Source organism: Oncorhynchus tshawytscha, linkage group LG12, assembly GCF_018296145.1.
Source record: "Oncorhynchus tshawytscha isolate Ot180627B linkage group LG12, Otsh_v2.0, whole genome shotgun sequence".
NCBI lineage: Eukaryota > Metazoa > Chordata > Actinopteri > Salmoniformes > Salmonidae > Oncorhynchus > Oncorhynchus tshawytscha.
Window position 1 is genome coordinate 6,417,384 of NC_056440.1, and position 21,317 is coordinate 6,438,700.

The 21,317-nt window shown below is 44.5% G+C and overlaps 1 protein-coding gene across 5 annotated transcripts in view; it reads right to left on the reverse strand.

Moving 5' to 3' along the window:
- Nucleotides 1-21,317, reverse strand: part of LOC112262506 (sodium-dependent phosphate transporter 2-like) — a 93,564-nt gene that overhangs the window by 49,998 nt on the left and 22,249 nt on the right. The window lies entirely within an intron of this gene.

The following is a 21,317-nucleotide window of genomic DNA, read 5'->3' on the forward strand; positions in this document are numbered from 1 at the left end:
TAACTCCCTCCGTCATCACCACATTGTAACAGAAGTCCCCTCCATCACTACCACATTGTAACAAGTCCCTCCGTCATCACCACATTGTAACAGAAGTCCCTCCATCACTACCACATTGTAACAGAAGTCCCCTCCATCACCACCACATTGTAACAGAAGTCCCTCCATCACTACCACATTGTAACAGAAGTCCCCTCCATCACCACCACATTGTAACAGAAGTCCCCTCCATCACCACCACATTGTAACAGAAGTCCCCTCCATCACCACCACATTGTAACAGAAGTCCCTCCATCACTACCACATTGTAACAGAAGTCCCTCCATCACTACCACATTGTAACAGAAGTCCCTCCATCACTACCACATTGTAACAGAAGTCCCTCCGTCACTACCACATTGTAACAGAAGTCCCTCCATCACCACCACATTGTAACAGAAGTCCCTCCATCACTACCACATTGTAACAGAAGTCCCTCCATCACTACCACATTGTAACAGAAGTCTCCTGTAACTCCCTCCATCACCACCACATTGTAACAGAAGTCCCTCCATCACCACCAATTGTAACAGAAGTCTCCTGTAACTCCCTCCATCACCACCACATTGTAACAGAAGTCTCCTGTAACTCCCTCCATCACTACCACATTGTAACAGAAGTCCCTCCATAACCACCACATTGTAACAGAAGTCCCTCCATCACTACCACATTGTAACAGAAGTCTCCTGTAACTCCCTCCATCACCACCACATTGTAACAGAAGTCCCTCCATCACCACCACATTGTAACAGAAGTCTCCTGTAACTCCCTCCATCACCACCACATTGTAACAGAAGTCTCCTGTAACTCCCTCCATCACTACCACATTGTAACAGAAGTCCCTCCATCACTACCACATTGTAACAGAAGTCCCTCCATCACTACCACATTGTAACAGAAGTCTCCTGTAACTCCCTCCATCACCACCACATTGTAACAGAAGTCCCTCCATCACCACCACATTGTAACAGAAGTCCCTCCATCACCACCACATTGTAACAGAAGTCCCTCCATCACCACCACATTGTAACAGAAGTCCCTCCATCACTACCACATTGTAACAGAAGTCCCTCCATCACCACCACATTGTAACAGAAGTCCCTCCATCACCACCACATTGTAACAGAAGTCCCTCCATCACCACCACATTGTAACAGAAGTCCCTCCATCACTACCACATTGTAACAGAAGTCCCTCCATCACTACCACATTGTAACAGAAGTCCCTCCATCACCACCACATTGTAACAGAAGTCCCTCCATCACCACCACATTGTAACAGAAGTCCCTCCATCACCACCACATTGTAACAGAAGTCCCTCCATCACCACCACATTGTAACAGAAGTCCCTCCATCACTACCACATTGTAACAGAAGTCCCTCCATCACCACCACATTGTAACAGAAGTCCCTCCATCACGACCACATTGTAACAGAAGTCCCCTCCATCACTACCACATTGTAACAGAAGTCCCTCCATCACCACCACATTGTAACAGAAGTCCCTCCATCACTACCACATTGTAACAGAAGTCCCTCCATCACCACCACATTGTAACAGAAGTCCCTCCATCACCACCACATTGTAACAGAAGTCCCCTGTAACTCCCTCATTCTACCACTTTGTAAAACAGAGAACACACAGCCACACACCAGAGGGGCTTCTGGAATCACAGATTACACACGTGCTCCGTTTGCAACAGAAAATAGAACAAGCTCGCAGCTCGCCTATGGAATAAAAATAAAAAGTATTTTTGTTGTTGTTGTTGTTGTCTGGAACGAACAGTTAACTGAAGACGGAACGGCCAAACATTAATGCGGTTGAGTCTGTTTCTGCGGTAACATGGACACTTTAACGTCATTGGTTAAAAAACTTTGTTGCTTCCTGCTGAAACAAGCAAGATGTTGTATCAAACGAGTCTTTGGTTGCCGAGAAAACTCCCCCCCTTCCCCTTCCTGCAGCAGCACCAGCAGCAGCGCCAGCAGCAGCACCAGCAGCTGCAGCACGCAGATATATAATGACTAGAACGGGCTTTGAATCTCTTACTCTGGCAATCTGACTGGTAAACTCATGGGTCCACTCACAATGGCTGCCTGGTATTGTGATGCAATCATTGCCATGGTAATACAGAACGTTCATTCAAATGGGTGTGCCACATGTAATGGAATGTATTTTTGTCATGACGTTTGAGTTGAAATCAACAAATCACGGCACATATTTAAAACATTTTTTTTTAAAGGATACATATCCAGCTTCCACTTCCTGCTTTGCTCCTATGGGTCCTGTGCACTTGCAACGGGTGTCAAGTCCAGCCATTATTGACGTGAATGGGGACGCCCGTCCTGTTCGTTCTGTTTCCATGGCAACATACGCAGTCAGGAGCGGAGAGGACAACTTTTGTTGTTGTTGTTGTTGTTGTTGTTGCTATTCAAACGGTTGTTACTGTGACCGCAGTCATTTGGCTGGACAATAACAATCATCCCAAAAATTCCATGACCGTCACAGCCTACTACTCCCAGGTCTGAGTCTGCAATATGCAAAACACACATACACACAATCTGGTTCGTTTTCCTGCCTCTTCTCTGCCTCTTGTGGCACAAGCACTCGTTTCAAAAGAGGAGGTGAACAGTATGTTTTATGCTGCCCTCTCCTCACAGGCAGACACCAGCTCTCACAACAAAACAACCACACAAAAACAGGGATCGCTCCCCAAGCTGATCTATGGCCAGCTGTTAAGAGTTATGCGATCTAAAAAAAAAAAAGGCCAGAGTACTGGTGTTGGTCTGTTCACTCTGGGCTGATCTAGGAACAGCCTTTTAGAGTACTCCGTCGGTCTTTCTTCCAGTCTTTGTGTCTGCCTGATCCGTCTCTTTTCAGCAATCATTAACACGGTAACAGCCATGATACCCATAGCAACCATTATACTACAGTGACCATGGTTATCATTGCAGCAGTCATATAGTCTTGCCTAGTTAAATATATATATATATATATATATATATATATATACACACACAGTGGGGAGAACAAGTATTCGATCACCTGCAAAATCGGCAGTGTTTCCTACTTACAAAGCATGTAGAGGTCTGTACTTTTTATCATAGGTACACTTCAACTGTGAGAGACGGAATCTAAAACAAAAATCCAGAAAATCACATTGTATGATTTTTAAGTAATTAATTTGCATTTCATTGCATGACATAAGTATTTGATCACCTACCAACCAGTAAGAATTCCGTCTCTCATAGACCTGTTTGTTTTTCTTTCTCCACTCATAACCTGTATTAACTGCACCTGTTTGAACTCGTTACCTGTATAAAAGACACCTGTCCACACACTCAATCAAACAGACTCCAACCTCTCCACAATGGCCAAGACCAGACATCAGGGATAAAATTGAAGATGGATGGGGTCATGTATCGCGAGATCTTGGTCAACAACCTCCTTCCCTCAGTAAGAGCATTGAAGATGGGTCGTGGGCTGGGTCTTCCAGCATGACAACGACCCGAAACACACAGCCAGGGCAAATAAGGAGTGGCTCCGTAAGAAGCATCTCAAGGTCCTGGAGGGGCCTAGCCAGTTTCCAGACCTGAACCCAATAGAAAATCTTTGGAGGGAGCTGAAAGTTACACAGGGTGCACCTGTGTAATGATCACGCTGTTTAATCAGCTTCTTGATATGCCACACCTGTCAGGTGGATTATCTTGGCAAAATAGGAATTCAGGCCAGAGTTCAAACTGGGTTTCAACAGACCAGAGATACTTGTTTCTCATGATCAGAGTCCTTTGGGTTCCCTTTGGCAAACTCTAAGCGGGCTGTCATGTGCCTTTTTATTGAGGCGTGGCTTCTGTTTGGCCACTCTACTACTATAAAGGCCTGATTGGTAGAGTGCTGCAGAGAAGGTTGTCCTTCTGGAATGTTCTCCCATCTTGACAGAGGAACTCTGGAGCTCTGTCAGAGTGAACATCGGGTTCTTGGTCACCTCCCTGACCAAGACCCTTCTCCCTTGATTGCTCAGTTTTGGTGGTTCCAAACTTCTTCCATGTAATAATGATTGAGGCCACTGTGTTCTTGGGGACCTTCAATGGTGCAGAAATGTTTGGTACCCTTCCCCAGATCTGTGCCTCGACACAATCCTGTCTCGGAGCTCTACGGGCAATTCCTTTGTCCTCATGGCTTGGTTTTTGCTCTGACATGCACTGTCAGCTGTGGGACCTTATTTCGACAGATGTGTTAACTTTCAAAATCATGTGCAATCAATTTAATTTACCACAGGTAAATCAATCGAGTCTAGTCCAATCGAGTCTCATAGCAAAGGGTCTGAATATTTACGCATTTTTTACTTTTTTTTTAAAATACATTTTGCAAAAATAAAAATAAACTTTTTGCTTTGTCATTATGGGGTACTGTGTTTTGAGAATTTTTTTATTGAATCAATTTTAGGATAAGGCTGTAGTGTAACAAAATGTGGGAAAAGTTAAGGGGTCTGAATGCACTATGTGATTGGGAATTGATAGACACTAACAATCAAATGCAAACAATACATACAATAAGTTATGAAACCATGAATGTGTACAAATAGGAGGAGGGAGAGAGAGAGCGCATTTTGGAGAGAGAAGTGCGCTGTGCATCTGGGCGCATAGTCAATCTAATGTCTGCATTTACGGTGCCTCTGCAGAAGTCAGGACATTCATACCTCTTGCACTTCGCCGAGCAGCGCAGAGCTGTTGTCAAGGAAGTGACTTTGTGTTTATACGATGTGTTCCGCCCCCACCTACCGTCAACCAATCATGTCAATGCGGAACTATACAGAGCCCTCTGCATCGTTAAAACATTTGGGAGTCACATGGCGATGCGGTACGGAGCATCTGCACACCTCCTGGAGGCTCTGCTATTGCATCACACCCTCCGCATGGAGCCTCTGACCACATTTTCGAATCAAGCATAAATTGGCTTTTAGTCTTGGCCTCTGCAATGGATTTACAGTTGAAGTCAGAAGTTTACATACACCTTAGTCAAATACATTTAAACTCAGTTTTTCACAATTCCTGACATTTAATCCTAGTGAAAATTCCTAGTAAAAACTTAGGATCACCACTTTATTTAAAAAATGTGAAATGTCAGAATAATAGTAGGGAGAATGATTTATTTCAGCTTTTATTTCTTATATCACATTCCCAGTGGGTCAGAAGTTTACATACACTCAATTAGTATTTCGTAGCATTGCCTTTAAATTGTTTAATTTGGGTCAAACGTTTCGGCTAGCCTTCCACAAGCTTCCCACAATAAGTAGGGTGAATTTTGGCACATTCCTTCTGACAGTAACGGAGTCAGGTTTGTAGGCCTCCTTGCTCGCACACACCTTTTCAGTTCTGCCCATATATTTTCTATAGGATTGAGGTCAGGGCTTTGTGATGGCCACTCCAATACCTTGACTTCATTGTCCTTTAGCCATTTTGCCCCAACTTTGGAAGTATGCTTGGGGTCATTGTCCATTTGGAAGACCCATGTGACCAAGCTTTAACTTCCTGACTGATGTCTTGAGATGTTGCTTTAATATATCCACATCATTTTCTTTCCGCATGATGCCATCTATTTTGTGAAGTGCACCAGTCCCTCCTGCAGCAAAGCACCCGCACAACATGATGCTGCCACCCCCGTGCTTCACGGTTGGGATGGTGTTATTTAGCTTGCAAGCCTCCCCCTTTTCTTCCAAACATAATGATGGTCATTGTGGCCAAACAGTTCTATTTTTGTTTCATCAGACCAGTGGACATTTCTCCAAAAAGTACGATCTTTGTCCCCATGTGCAGTTGCAAACCATAGTCTGACTTTTTTAATGGCGGTTTTGGAGCAGTGGCTTCTTCCTTGCTGAGCGGCCTTTCAGGTTATGTTGATATAGGACTCGTTTTACTGTGGAAATAGATACTTTTGTACCTGTTTTCTCCAGCATCTTCATAAGGTCCTTTGCTGTTGTTCTGGGATTGATTTGCACTTTTCACACCAAAGTACGTTCGCCTCTAGGAGACAGAACGCGTCTCCTTCCTGAGTGGTATCACGGCTGTGTGGTCCCATGATGTTTATAGTTGCGTACTATTGTTTGTACAGATGAACGTGGTACCTTCAGGCGTTTGAAAATTGCGGCCAAGGATGAACCAGACTTGTGGAGGTCCAATTGATTCAAATGATGTCAATTAGCCAATCAGAAGCTTCTGAAGCCATGACATATTCTGGCATTTTCCAAGCTGGTTAAAGGCAGTCAACATAGTGTATGTAAACTTCTGACCCACTAGAATTGTGATACAGTGAATTATAAGTGAAATAATCTGTCTGTAAACAATTGTTGGAAAAATGACTTGTGTTATGCACAAAGTAGATGTCCTAACAGACTTGCCAAAACTATAGTCTGTTAACAAGAAATTTGTGGAGTGGTTTAAAAAACGAGTTAAGGACTCCATCCTAAGTGGTGGTAAACTTCCGACTTCAACTGTATCTTCACTGAGAGGGAAATATGTATATTTATACGTTACTGCTCGACCCTCTGTCATAATCCTATTCGTCCAGAAGGCTGATCCTGTAACATCACCCTGAGACTCTCTTCTCTCTGAACCATAAACTATACCCTAGTGAGAGTGACCGCTGAGAAGACGATATGCCCCACCCCCACGCGACGACGATATGCCCCACCCCCACGCGACGACATGCCCCACCGCGAAGACGATATGTCCCACCGCGAAGACGATATGTCCCCCCGCGACAAAGATGTCCCCCCCCGCGACAAAGATATGTCCCCGCGACAAAGATATGTCCCCCGCGACAAAGATATGTCCCCCGCGACAAAGATATGTCCCCCGCGACAAAGATATGCCCCCCGCGACAAAGATATGCCCCCCGCGACGACGATATGTCCCCCCGCGACAACGATATGCCCCCTGCGACGACATGTCCCCCCTGCGACGACGATGTCCCCCCGCGACGACGATATGTCCCCCCCGCGACGACGATATGTCCCCGCGACAACGATATCCCCCCGCGACAACGATCCCCACCGCGAAGACGATATGCCCCACCGCGACGACGATATGTCCCCCCCGCAACAACGATATGTCCCACCGCGATGACGATATGTCCCACCGCGACGACGATATGCCCCCCGCAACAACGATATGCCCCACTGCGACAACGATATGTCCCCCCGCGACAATGATATGTCCCCCCGCGACAACGATATGCCCCCCGCGACAACGATATGCCCCCCGCGACAACGATATGCCCCCCGCGACAACGATATGCCCCCCGCGACAACGATATGCCCCCGCGACAACGACATGTCCCACCGCGACAACGATAAGCCCCCCGCGACAACGATATGTCCCCGCGACGATATGTCCCACCGCGACGACGATATGTCCCCCGCGACAACGATATGTCCCCCGCGACAACAATATGTCCCCCGCGACAACGATATACCCCCCCCGCGAAGACGATATGCCCCACCGCGACGACGATATGTCCCCCGCAACAACGATATGTCCCACCGCGATGACGATATGTCCCACCGCGACGACGATATGCCCCCACGCAACAACGATATGCCCCACTGCGACAACGATATGTCCTCCCCGCGACAATGATATGTCCCCCCGCGACAACGATATGCCCCCCGCGACAACGATATGCCCCCGCGACAACGATATGTCCCCCGCGACAACGATATGCCCCCCGCGACAACGATATGCCCCCGCGACAACGATATGTCCCCCGCGATGCCGATATGCCCCCTGCGACGACGATATGCCCCCTGCGACGACATGTCCCACCGCGACGACATGCCCCCCGACGACGATATGTCCCCCGCGACAACGATATCCCCCGCGACAGACGATATGCCCCACCGCGACGACGATATGTCCCCCGCAACAACGATATGTCCCACCGCGATGACGATATGTCCCACCGCGACGACGATATGCCCCCCCCGCAACAACGATATGCCCCACTGCGACAACGAGATGTCCTCCCCGCGACAATGATATGTCCCCCGCGACAATGATATGTCCCCCGCGACAACGATATGCCCCCCAGCGACAACGATATGCCCCCCCGCGACAGACGATATGTCCCCCCGCGACGATATGTCCCACCGCGAAGACGATATGTCCCACCGCGAAGACGATATGTCCCACCGCGACGACGATATGCCCCCTGCAACAGCGATATGTCCCACCGCGATGACGATATGCCCCCCCCGCAACAACGACATGTCCCCCGCGACAACGATATGTCCCCCCGCGAAGACGATATGCCCCCCGCGACGACGATATGTCCCACCGCGACGACGATATCCCCCCCCAACAACGATATCCCCCCCCGCAACAACAATATGTCCCACCGCGACAACGATATGCCCCTCCGCAACAACGATATGTCCCACTGCGACAACGATATGTCCCACTGCGACAAAGATATGCCCGCTGCTAAAACATATATACAGTGGGGAGAACAAGTATTTGATAACCTGCAAAATCGGCAGTGTTTCTTACTTAAAAATCGGGAGAGTATCAAATACTTGTTCTCCCCACTGTACATAGTCTCATATCATTCATTTTCAAAAGACACAAGACTTCAAATATGTGATTACACTGGAGCCTTTTTAAGGAAGTATGGGGAATAACAGTAGTGTTGTTGTTGTCAGAACACAGTAATTATATTTTACCCCGTTGTTAAGAATAAGAATTGTTCCACCGATTAGACTAAATCAAGTAAATAGATCAAATCTGTTGAAGATGACAGAACTCTGCCCCCGGCCCAAATTCTTCTTCTAGCCCCCCCCACACACACACCCCCCCACACACACACACACCCCCCACACACACACACCCCCACACCCCCCCCACACACACACACACACACACACACCCCACACACGGGGATGAACCCGGGTCTGTGCCACTCGGGAGGCGAGGTGTCGGTGAGATGTGAGCGACAGAGGCCCAGTGAGAGATGCTACTTGGCAATAGCCAAGGCTACCTAGCTAACTTGTAGCAGCCGCCATATTAAACATCTCATAACAGTGCCTGTGTTGACTGGAATAGCCTAGAGAGACCCAGTAACCCAGCTAAGCTAATTGAGGCTCACATTTAGCATATTCTCCCCAACCAGATAAAACAACAGCCTACCTACCCTGTTGATTGCTCATTGCAACCTACTCCTTTTAATTCAGTAATTTTCCACCATCTTGCATTGCATTAGTGAACTGTCCCTACACTTGCTACACAATAAGCCTCTTTGCAGCTTTGATTGACCAACATAAACAACAAGCTACACACATTGAAGCGTACCAGTCTTTTTTTTATACACAACATAAAAACTACATTGAAGCCTCCCGAGTGGCACAGACCCGGGTTCATCCCCGGGCTGTGCCACGGCCTTGGCCGGGAGTCCCATAGGACGGCGCACAATTGGCCCAGAGTCGCCTGGGTTAAGATAAGGGGGGATACCTAGTCAGTTGTACAACTGAATGCCTTCAACTGAATATGTCTTCCGCAGTTAACCCCTCTGAATCAGAGGGGTACGGGGGAGCTGCCTTAATCGACATCCACGGCTTCGGTGCCCGGGGGAACAGTGGGGTTAACTGCCTTGTTTAGGTGCAGAACGACAGATTTTTACCTTGCCAGCTCGGGAATTCGATTCAGCAACCTTTCGATTACTGGCCCAACACTAACCACTAGGGTTTGGCCAGGGGGGGGGGGGCTTTATTTGGCTCCCTGTGGCAGGCCGGGTGCCTGCAGGCAGACCCAGGTCACCAGTTTAATGGTGTTTCCTCCGACACATTGGTGGGGGCTGCTTCAGGGTTCCTGTACAGGAACCAAAATCAGCGGAAATTTCAGAGCGCCACCTGTAGTACTCGATAAAACTCAAACTTTCATTAAAACACACATGCAAGGTACTCAATTAAAGCTACACTCGTTGTGAATCTAGCCAACATGTCAGATTTGTCAAATGCTTTTCGGCGAAAGCATGAGAAGCTATTATCTGATAGCATGCACCCCCCGAAATACCTGAACGAGACCCAAACAAAAGATTTAGCGGTAGCCGGCACTACACAAAACGCAGAAATAAAATATAAAACATTCATTACCTTTGACGAGCTTCTTTGTTGGCACTCCTATATGTCCCATAAACATCACAATTGGGTCTTTTTCCTGATTAAATCAGTCATTGTATACCTAAAATGTCAATTTATGAAGGCCGGTCTGATCCAGGAAAATTCACCTTTACAAGACGCAGCGTCACTTTTTAAAATTAAAAAAGTTGCCTATAAACTTTTACAAATCACTTCAAACTACTTTTGTAAACCATCTTTAGGTATTAATAAACGTTAATAATCGCTCAAATTGATCACGGGGCGTTCTGTATTCGATAGCAGCAAGTCTTGAAATCATACTCCATGTTTTCACTTTCATAACATCCTGCGGTGCGCCCCAAGACAGGAAGTGCCTATACGTCATCTAACCAAGGATAAACCAGCAATGAATGCCAGTACTGGCGACATCGTGCGGAAGCTGTAGGCATTGTAAACGGAACCTCATCTATTTTCTATCGCCTTAGACAATACATTGACTGGCGGAAGAATTTTTTTTTTGTGTTTTTGGTGAACAGTTTTTCCCAGGGGTTTTTACTCCTGAACACGTTCTGTTATAGCCACATACATGATTTAACCAGTTTTAGAGACTTCAGAGTGTTTTCTATACACACATACTTATCATATGCATATACTATATTCCTGGTATGAGTAGCAGGACGTTGAAAAGTTGCGCGAGTTTTAACAAAAAGTTGCGAAAAGCTGCGAAAATTCGCATCATCCTTAACAGGTTTTAAGCTGACGGGTTTTAAGGAGTGCGGTTTGGCGGGTCATGTTTCAGAGGACGCACGACTCAACCTTCGCCTCCCGAGGCCGTTGGGGAGTTGCAGTGATGAGACGAGAGACAAATTGGGGGGGAAAGGGAGGTCAAATACAACAACAAAATAACACATTGAAAAGTTTGTTTTTATTAAACTAATAATAGGTATATCCTTGTAGGTAACAACGTCACATGGATATTTACATGTCATTTCGTAAAATTGTCAGTTAAAAATAGGCTCATATTTTATTTTATTTTTTACACACATTGTACACCCACTCTAATACTAACATCCATTCGCATATTCAAATATCTATGCACATCTCTACGAAACTTTTCGAAGCTCCACAAGTTTGTACTGATAAACAAGGCTGTTCAGGCGTGACAAAGGGGCTGGTATTTCAGAAACTTGTCAGCAAAAAGGTCTGCTCCGTGTAACAGTCAAAAGAAGCAACCCATCTTCCAAAATGAGCACCTCCCTCCAGCCTCCCTCCACAACTGTATCTGGCATGTTTGGTTTACAAGGAGAACACATCAACATCAAACCAACCTCCTCTGACAAGAGAATGCACACACACCAGCATTGGAAGTCTGGTATGTGTCTGGTGCGGTCGTGAGGCTCAGACTTGGGGTAGCTGTGGGTGACTTGCTGTGTGCCGTGGTGCCATGCTGCATCTCTCTCTCTCATGTTGCCTGCTAGTCTGAGAGGAGAGGAGCTGTTAGTTTCCTTCTCCTCTCTCACTCAGTCTCCCCTCGCGTCAGTCTCCCCTCGCGTCAGTCCCTCGCGTCAGTCTCCCTCGCGTCAGTCTCCCCTCGCGTCAGTCTCCCCTCGCGTCAGTCTCCCCTCGCGTCAGTCTCCCCTCGCGTCAGTCTCCCCTCGCGTCAGTCTCCCCTCGCGTCAGTCTCCCTTCTCCTCTCACTCACTCGTTAGTGTGCACATCAGTTTCCCTTCTCCTCTCACTCACTCGTTAGTGTGCACATCAGTTTCCCTTCTCCTCTCACTCACTCGTTAGTGTGCACATCAGTTTCCCTTCTCCTCTCACTCACTCGTTAGTGTGCACATCAGTTTCCCTTCTCCTCTCACTCACGTTAGTGTGCACTTGTTCCCTTCCCCTCGAACTGTTGTGTAAAATCCCTCTAGCTCACACCAATCCAATGCTTTTAAACTTCTCTGAACAGAACAATGAAACGAACAACAACACTAACTATTTCTGTCTATTTTTAATCCTGTAGTTAAATAAGACATTGCTTGCTCGTGGACCATGGTTGGACGTTGGGTGTGCGTCCAGCAATGTTGAACCAATCAGAACACAGGACCCCTGGGTGCGTTGCACCTGTTGCCTTGACGCCGGCGGCGGTGGGGAAGGTGGGGGGGGTAACCGTCTTTGCAAGGCGAGGAAGGACAAACACACCAAACTCCAGCTAACCACAATGGGGGGGGCCTCAGGAATGACAACAACTGTGCCAGAAACTTGCTTTAAAAGCTCTTACACAAACACACAGTAAGTCTGTGCAGGACCCACACAGACACTTTCATAAATCATCTCAGCGCCTAGTAAAAAAAGTTAGTCAGGTTGACAACAGCTGGGACGTACAAATGGCATCTCTTTCACTCTCTCGCAAACACAATTTCCAGCGTAGCCTTAACATGACCAAAAACAAAACCTTTAGAACAAGAAACAAATCAACCCTCTCCTGCGCTGTGCTGTTGGGTAAGTCCGGTCCTGGTGTTGAAATACATGACAGGTCAACTCTCTCCGGTGTCTGAGGAGACTGTTCTCCCACTAACAACTATCTGCTCTGGAGGACATTGTATGTGGAAATACAACTGTTTTGTAAGGCTTTGTAAATCAGGACACACCACAAAATGTCTGCAGTACTGTTCTATCTTTTTTGGGATGTAATGTAAATGCTTTAATGTGTTTGGACCTCAGGAAGAGTAGCTGCCTTGGCAACAGCTAAATGGGGATCCATAATAAATGCAAACACAAAATGTTTGTACCACATAACTACGTGTTACTACTAAAGCCTGCTTCAGTTCGGCTGGCGCCTAGCCGAAACCCAACGAGTGTGCTCGCATACTTCCTTAAAAGACCGTCGCTTGATAAAGGAAAAAAAAAAGCAACAATAGTACTATTTTGAGATGTCATAGCCAGTATACACATCTTACAAAATATTCAGAATTAATTAACTCCAGAAATCTGTCATAAATTGACGTGTTTGCCGGGAAGATCCTAGTCGCATAATTTTTCATCTAACTAAGATTTGGGTGCAAGTATTTCAAAACAACAAAAAAGTGCATGAAAACGAGTTGTCTCTCGTGGAATGAAAATAAGACTATTGAAGAATCCCTATAATTGACCAATGAAAAGGGGCATAGACTTCTGAACTTCGGATCACAGAAAAAAGAAAAATGGCCAAACAGACAAAAAAAAACTTTAAAAAACTCACGAAGTTCAAAACATCACAAAATGGCAGCATAAAATATGCACAAACTCTTCAGAACTATTATGGCTGGGAAGCATGGCCCGGGAAGCATGGCCCGGGAAGCATGGCCCGGGAAGCATGGCCCGGGAAGCATGGCCCGGGAAGCATGGCCCGGGAAGCATGGCCTGGGAAGCATGCGGACACCTGAAGACATTAAAAGTCATATCACACTAACATTCTGTAGTCTCTACTTAAAAAAACCTGTACAGTCATCATTTCCCCTTTGACACAACCAATACTCAACGAATCACCTTTTCAATACAACCAAAGTCGAGCCACAGCTCCTGTGTGATCAATATTTAGGATATTTTTATTTTTTTTTGCTTTGAGAGTTTGGAAAAGCTGATCGATCTAAACTCAAACTCAATGTGTTCGCATTCGGTGAAGGGTTGGGGTTGTACTCAGTTTCTTTTCCACAGTCTGGAACTAACTTCCACGAACGAGGCGTATCGTTTGGCCAGAGCAAGGAGTCTGGGTAGCCAGGCACCCCAATGTGAGTAAACTAATGAACACTTAAGCCTATCAGCTTCCAGCTTATATATACAGCATTCGGAAAGTATTCAAACCCCTTGACTTTTCCCCCCAAATGTTTTACGTTAGACTTTTTCTATAAAAAGGATTTAATTACTTTCCCCCTTCATCAATCAACCCCATAATGACAGAACCAAAACAGGCTTAGAAAATGTTGCAAATTTATTTAAACATTTTTAAAAAGGGGCGGCAGGTATCCTAGTGGTTTGAGTGTTGGGCCAGTAACCGAAAGGTTGCTAGATCAAATCCCCGAGCTGACAAGGTAAAAATCTGTCCTTCTGCCCCTGAACAAGGCAGTTAACCCACTCTTCCTAGGCCGTCATTGTAAATAAGAATTTGCTATTAACTGACTTGCCTATTTAAATAAAAGGTCAAAAATAAACATTTCTGACACTTTGCTATGAGATTTGAAATTGAGCTCAGATTCATCTTGTTTCCTTTCCTTTCATTGTTCATTCTTGATGTTTCTACAACTAGTTTGGAGTCCACCTGTGGAAGCCACTCCTCGGTAAAGGAGCACATGACAGCCCGCTTAGTTACCCAAAAGGCACCTAAAGGACTCTAAGACCATGAGAAACAAGATTCTATGGCTTTTTGCGAACTAATTTGCCAGAGTTTTACATAATTAGGACATAACATTGAAGGTTGCGCAATGTAACAGGAATATTTAGACTGATGGATGCCACCCGTTAGGTAAAATACGGAACGAAATAAACGTTTTGTTTCCGAGGTGATAGTTTCCGGATTTGACGTAAGGCTCGTATTTCTGTGTGTTTATTGGACTGAAACTAAGTTTGAACTCTTTTGCCTGAATACCGAGCATCACATCTGGTGGAAACCTGGCACCATCCCTACAGTGAAGCATGGTGGTCACAGCATCAAGCTATGGGGATGTTTTCCAGTGGCAGGGACAGGGAGACTAGTCAGGATCAAGGGAAAGATGAACGGAGCAAAGTACAGAGAGATCCTTGATGAAATCCTGCACCAGAGCGCTCAGGACCTCAGACTGGGATTGAGGTTCACCTTCCAACTGGACAATGACCCTAAAGACACAGCCAAGACAGCACAGGAGTTGCTTTGGGGAAAGTCTCTGAATGGCCTTGAGTGGCCCAGCCAGAGCCTGGACTTGAATTCCATTAAACATCTCTGGAGAGACCTGAAAATAGCTGTGCAGCGACACTCCCCATCCAACCTGACAGAGCTTGAGAGAATCTGCAGAGAAGAATGGGAGAAACTCCCCAAATACAGTTGTGCCAAGCTTGTAGCGTCATACCCAAGAAGACTCGAGGCTGTAATCACTACCAAAAGGTGCGTCAACAAAGTACTGAGTAAAGGGTCTGAATACTTATGTAAATGTTATATTTCAGTCAGTTTTTTAAAAATACATTTTCAACAGTTTTTGCTTCGTCACTATGAGGTATTGTGATTAGAGGTCGACCGATTAATCGGAATGGCCGATTAATTAGGGCCGATTTCAAGTTTTCATAACAATCGGAAATCGGTATTTTGGGGTGTCGATTTAGCAGTTTTTTTTTTTTTTACACCTTTATTCAAGTAGGCAAGTCAGTTAAGAACATTCTTATTTTCAATGACGGCCTAGGAACGGTGGGTTAACTGCCTCGCTCAGGGGCAGAATGACAGATTTTTATCTTGTCAGCTCGGGGGATCCAATCTTGCAACCTTACAGTTAACTAGTCCAACGCTCTAACCACCTGATTACATTGCACTCCCGAGGAGCCTGCCTGTTACGCGAATGCAGTAAACGAAGGTAAGTTGCTAGCTAGCATTAAACTTACCTTATAAAAAAACAATCAATCAACGACTGTCGTTGCTCCAATGTGTACTTAACCATAAATATCAATGCCTTCCTTAAAATCAATACACAAGTAAACCTGCATATTTAGCTAAAAGAAATCCAGGTTAGCCGCCTATATTAACCAGGTGAAATTGTGTCACCTCTTGCGTTCATTGCACGCAGAGTCAGGGTATATGCAACAGTTTGGGCCGCCTGGCTCTTTGCGAAGTAATTTGCCAGGATTTTACGTAATTAGGACATAACATTGATGGTTGTGCAATGTAACAGGAATATTTAGACTTATGGATGCCCTCTGTTAGATAAAATACGCAACGAAATAAACGTTTTGTTTCCTTGGTGATAGTTCCCAGATTTGACCTAAGGCTCGTATTTCTGTGTGTTTATTATAGATAAGTCTATGATTTGATATTTGATAGAGCAGTCTGACTGAGGGGTGGTAGGCAGCAGCAGGCTCGTAATAGTTAAAGGTATATGGTTTAAAGAAATAGTCAACGCGTTATAATTCCTGTAATAACTTGCGGCTGAACTTGAAAGGGGTTCCTTCTCCTTATTTTACCGTTCATGTCTTCCATAGAGAATGTCTTGATCTACTTCAGGTAAGGTCTGTGTTTCGTTCAGGCTTAAACCACCTCTGTTCATGTCTTCCATACAGAATGTCTTGATCTACTTCAGGTAAGGTCTGTGTTTCGTTCAGGCTTAAACCACCTCTGTTCATGTCTTCCATACAGAATGTCTTGATCTACTTCAGGTAAGGTCTGTGTTTCGTTCAGGCTTAAACCACCTCTGTTCATGTCTTCCATAGAGAATGTCTTGATCTACTTCAGGTAAGGTCTGTGTTTCGTTCAGGCTTAAACCACCTCTGTTCATGTCTTCCATAGAGAATGTCTTGATCTACTTCAGATAAGGTCTGTGTTTCGTTCAGGCTTAAACCACCTCTGTTCATGTCTTCCATAGAGAATGTCTTGATCTACTTCAAATAAGGTCTGTGTTTCGTTCAGGCTTAAACCGCCTCTGTTCATGTCTTCCATAGGGAATGTCTTGATCTACTTCAAATAAGGTCTGTGTTTCGTTCAGGTTTAAACCTCTTCTGTTCATGTCTTCCATAGAGAATGTCTTGATCTACTTCCAATAAGGTCTGTGTTTCGTGCTTAAACCACCTCTGTTCGTTTTGGAATACCTTCAAATAAGTCTGTAAATCTCACTAGGATAAGGTCTGTGTTTCGTTCAGGCTTAAACCACTACTTCTAAGGTCTGTTTTGGTACCGCCTCTGTTCATGTCTTCCAAATCTCACTAGGATAAGATATTTTCATAAACATATTTTCAGAAATCCACTCTACAAAAAAAAAGATATTCGCTTATATTTAGCCAATATTGATCAGAGTTATCCATAGGACAAGGTATCAACACAGTTATAAAATTGGCAAGGTGGTGTGAGCCTACACGAAACACTGACCTTATTTTAAGTGAATCTAAAAATATCCTTGGAATAAATGAATGAAGGAACTGCTTTTCAGATTTTGCTAGAAAGGTGTCATGGGAATTATGACTCGCACTTTGGTAGTCAATTCTTACCATGCCCATTATTAAAATAGGATTTCCTGCATATAGAAATTACAGTTTTTGTTTTCAACATTCATCACAGGTAACTTAAACTCTATTTTTATTCAAACAGTTGAGAGTATTTGTCTCCTAAGCAGACTCTTCAGTATCATTGTCACTTCAGAGCTGTGTGTGTTTTACAGATGGCAGAGAAAAGCAGAGCACCAGTGTGGCACTATTACATGGAATTGGCACCAGGGAAGGCAAGGTGTCTTATTTGAGATAAAGATGTCAGCATGGGGTCAGCAACGGCTAAATCAAAAAATACCACCAACCTGTGGAATCACCTTAAGAACACCCATCCAAAAGCCCATACTATGTAAAAAAAATAAAAAAATAAAGTTAAAATAAGTGTTCATTGTTCATTCAGTATTGTTGCAATTGTCATTATTACAAAAGTGTGTGTGTGTGTGTGTGTGTGTGTGTGTGTGTGTATATATAAATATATTTTTTTTTCTTCTTCGATAAATCGGCCGATTAATCGGCATCGGGGTATTTTGTCATTATGGGGCCTCCAATAAATCGGTATGGGGAAATCATTATGGGGTATTGGATGACCTCTAATTGTGATGTCATTATGGGGTATTGTGATGTCATTATGGGGTATTGTGTAGATTGATGAGAAGAAAAAAAACACATTCCATTTTAGAATTAGTCTGTAACGTAACAAAATGTGGAAAAGGTAAAGGGGTCTGAGTACTTTCCGAATGCACTGTATATCACCTGTTTGTTTTTAATCTTTCCACTACCCTCCACCCCTCCCATTTATTCCAGTTTTTCACCGTTTGCCATATATTATTTTTAACTGTGCGGTTTCACAAAAGTTCTGAACATACAGTACCAGTCAAAAGTTAGGACACAAACCTACTCAAATGTAGAAAAATAAAAAGTAAAAGAAAAACCCTTGAATTAGTAAGTGTCCAAACTTTTGACTGGATACATTTTACAGACACAGTATATTTTTAAATGAGGTATCATGTTATTAGTTACGCCCTTCAGCACCATCACTCAATCCCTCCTATCTTCCATATTGGATTTCTATTTGTCATATACTTTAACTGTGCTGTTTCACAAAAATTCAGAACCTTTCCCTTCTCATCGTTTCTACAGATTATATATTCAAAATACAACATTTTTGCTATAAGTATTATTATATTATTGATCGATTGACTATGACTTTTCAGATCACCCAGTTGTGCTATCTGCAGAGTTAGCTCCAGGTAACATGTGGCATGTTTCAAAACTTTGTTCATTTGCACAATGTCTCTTGTTCACATTCACTTGTAAATGTCCAAACTTAACAAAAATGACATTCGGTAGTTACAATTTATACATGGGTAATCCATCTTATAAAGTTATACGTTGTTGCAATTAGGTTAGTTTAGTTTGTGCACATTAGCATATTTATATAGCAGGCTCTATGGAAATTAGCTTGTACTCATTTTGTTAGCATTCTGGTAATAGACACCTTGTACTTGTGCTAATTTTGTTAGCATTCTGGTAATAGGCACCCAATGGGCTTCGTTTGCCTTTTTAGCGCCCCCTAGCGTACTAAGCCGGTAATTCCGTAAATCCTGGGATGAGAGAAGGTACGGTATGACGATATGAAAATCTGAATACAGCCCACCCTACTGTGCGCCCGTGTGTGTACGCGTGCGTGTTTCCTAAATTGGATCTGGCAGGCTGTGTCCTGCTCCTAATCCAGGCTTTCAGCACATGACCCAGCTAACAGCATTTCTGCCTGGCTGGCTGTTGGCTGTTGACTGTTGACTGACTGGCTGGCTGGCTGTGCTGTGCTGCCTGGCTAGTGTAGGCTGGGGCCCACAGAGAGGACAGAAAGGAAACATTCATTTTTATTCAAATATCCCCATTAAGCTGCTGCCAAGGCAGTTGCTACTCTTCCTGGGGTCCAGCAAAATGAAGGCAGTTTCTACCATTTTAAAACATTACAATACATTCACAACACACTGTGTGCCCTCAGGCCCCTACTGCACCACATATCTACAGTACTAAATCCATGTGTATGTATAGTGTGTATGTTGTTATCGTGTGTGTGTGTGTGTCTGTGCCAATGTTTGTGTTGCTTCACAGCCCCCCCACTGTTCCATAAGGGTGTTTTTTTAATCTGTTTTTTAAATCTAATTTCACTTGCCTGCATCAGTTACTTGATGTGGAATAGAGTTCCATGTAGTCACGGCTCTATATAGTACTGTGCGCCTCCCATAGTCTGTTCTGGACTTGGGGACTGTGAAGAGACCATGTGGCATGTCTTGTGGGTTCTGCATGGGTGTCTGGATCCTGTGGATGCTGCTGTACCATCACAAGACTGCTAGGAGGCTCTGCAGATCACTGATCAGACATGCGAGTTCGGACGGAGGGTGTGCAGCGTGCACCATGAGGCCTGCAGGATTAGGTAGGCGAGTCAGGGGCTTATCTGGGGCCTATTATTCCAAAGGCAAAACCTGCGGTAATACTCCCAAACATGTCGGCTAGCATTAGCAGCTAGCCGTTAAGAAGCCGGAGCCCGAGCCAACGTCGTTCTGAAAAAAAAAAAAGCACCAGGAATGTTGGTGTTCCGGAACACTGGAAACAGTCACAATGCAGTAGGGAATTTCACATGACGACTCGAACCAACTAGGGCCCCATTTAGTCAACTGGTCGATAGGCTGTTGGTGGACCGCTCATTTTTTGTTTATCAGTTGCAAAAAAAAAAAAAAACTAAATATTTTAAACACTGGTGTCCATTGCAAAAGGTCAAGGGGATGGCACACCAGTAGTACATTTAATTACCATCATTTCTGATCTACAATGTTTGTTGACCATAATTTCTCTTAATAATGCATTAAATATATTACAGTATTTTACAGTTGCCATTGTCAGAGTGGACACGTTGTTTGTTTGCAGAGCGCACAACCTAGGCTACACTTGTGAGAAACGATTTTGGGTTTATTTCAAAACATTACGGGTTTTGTCAATGTGTACATTATGTTTTGTTTGGATCGCTCCTGTCAATGTTTAGTAAGGACTCGCACCTGATTACTCATAGAAGTAGACCTATAGGCTACCTGGCCTGTGTGCAACTGTAGGCTTATAAATGTGCCCATTTGGGGATCTGATTGAGTATTTCTGATGGTCTTAACTCACCACCACCAATGAGCTGTGGAGCTTCTCAAAGTAAATGTTTTCCTCACCTCAAAACAGCAAGTTAAACAAAGTCTGTTTTTTTACATCCATTGAGAATTACAATAGTTCCTCAATGTATTTGAAAGATATTGCTCTCTCCCCCTTTCGAGGGGGTCATGCTCTGATCCAGAGGACACGTCAGAAAACTAGGCCTACCTGCGTACTTCTTATCCCTTGCACGAATATCCTACAGTGACGTAGCTCACTGTCCTGGGAAACTCTGAGGGTCCAGAATATTCTATACAATGTTGCAAGTGTGTTAGCCAAGCTTCAGGCTGGATCAAGTTGATACAATGATTCGAGTTCCTTGCAGACAGGCCATGGCGAAGCCAACGTAATATATATATAAATAAGCTGCAACGTTTCTATTATTTGCTGTAAGTATTTACACAAGTTGGCAATGGCAAAATAAAAGTTATTTATAGATTTGTCAAATTTTCATTTTAGATATACTTTTTTATTAAAATCACATGACAATGATTGAGATAAAGTTTTTTGTATAAAATAAAAATGAAACTGTTCCACGAAGATGTACAGAGGAAAAATCAGAACTGGCACGCAGATCTGTACAAATGGTAAGATAAATTGACGCTCCAGATGGAACAAAGGTGACCAACGCCTGGTGTAACCAGGTGACCAACGCCTGGTGTAACCAGGTGACCAACGCCTGGTGTAACCAGGTGACCAACGCCTGGTGTAACCAGGTAACCAACGCCTGGTGTAACCAGGTAACCAACGCCTGGTGTAACCAGGTAA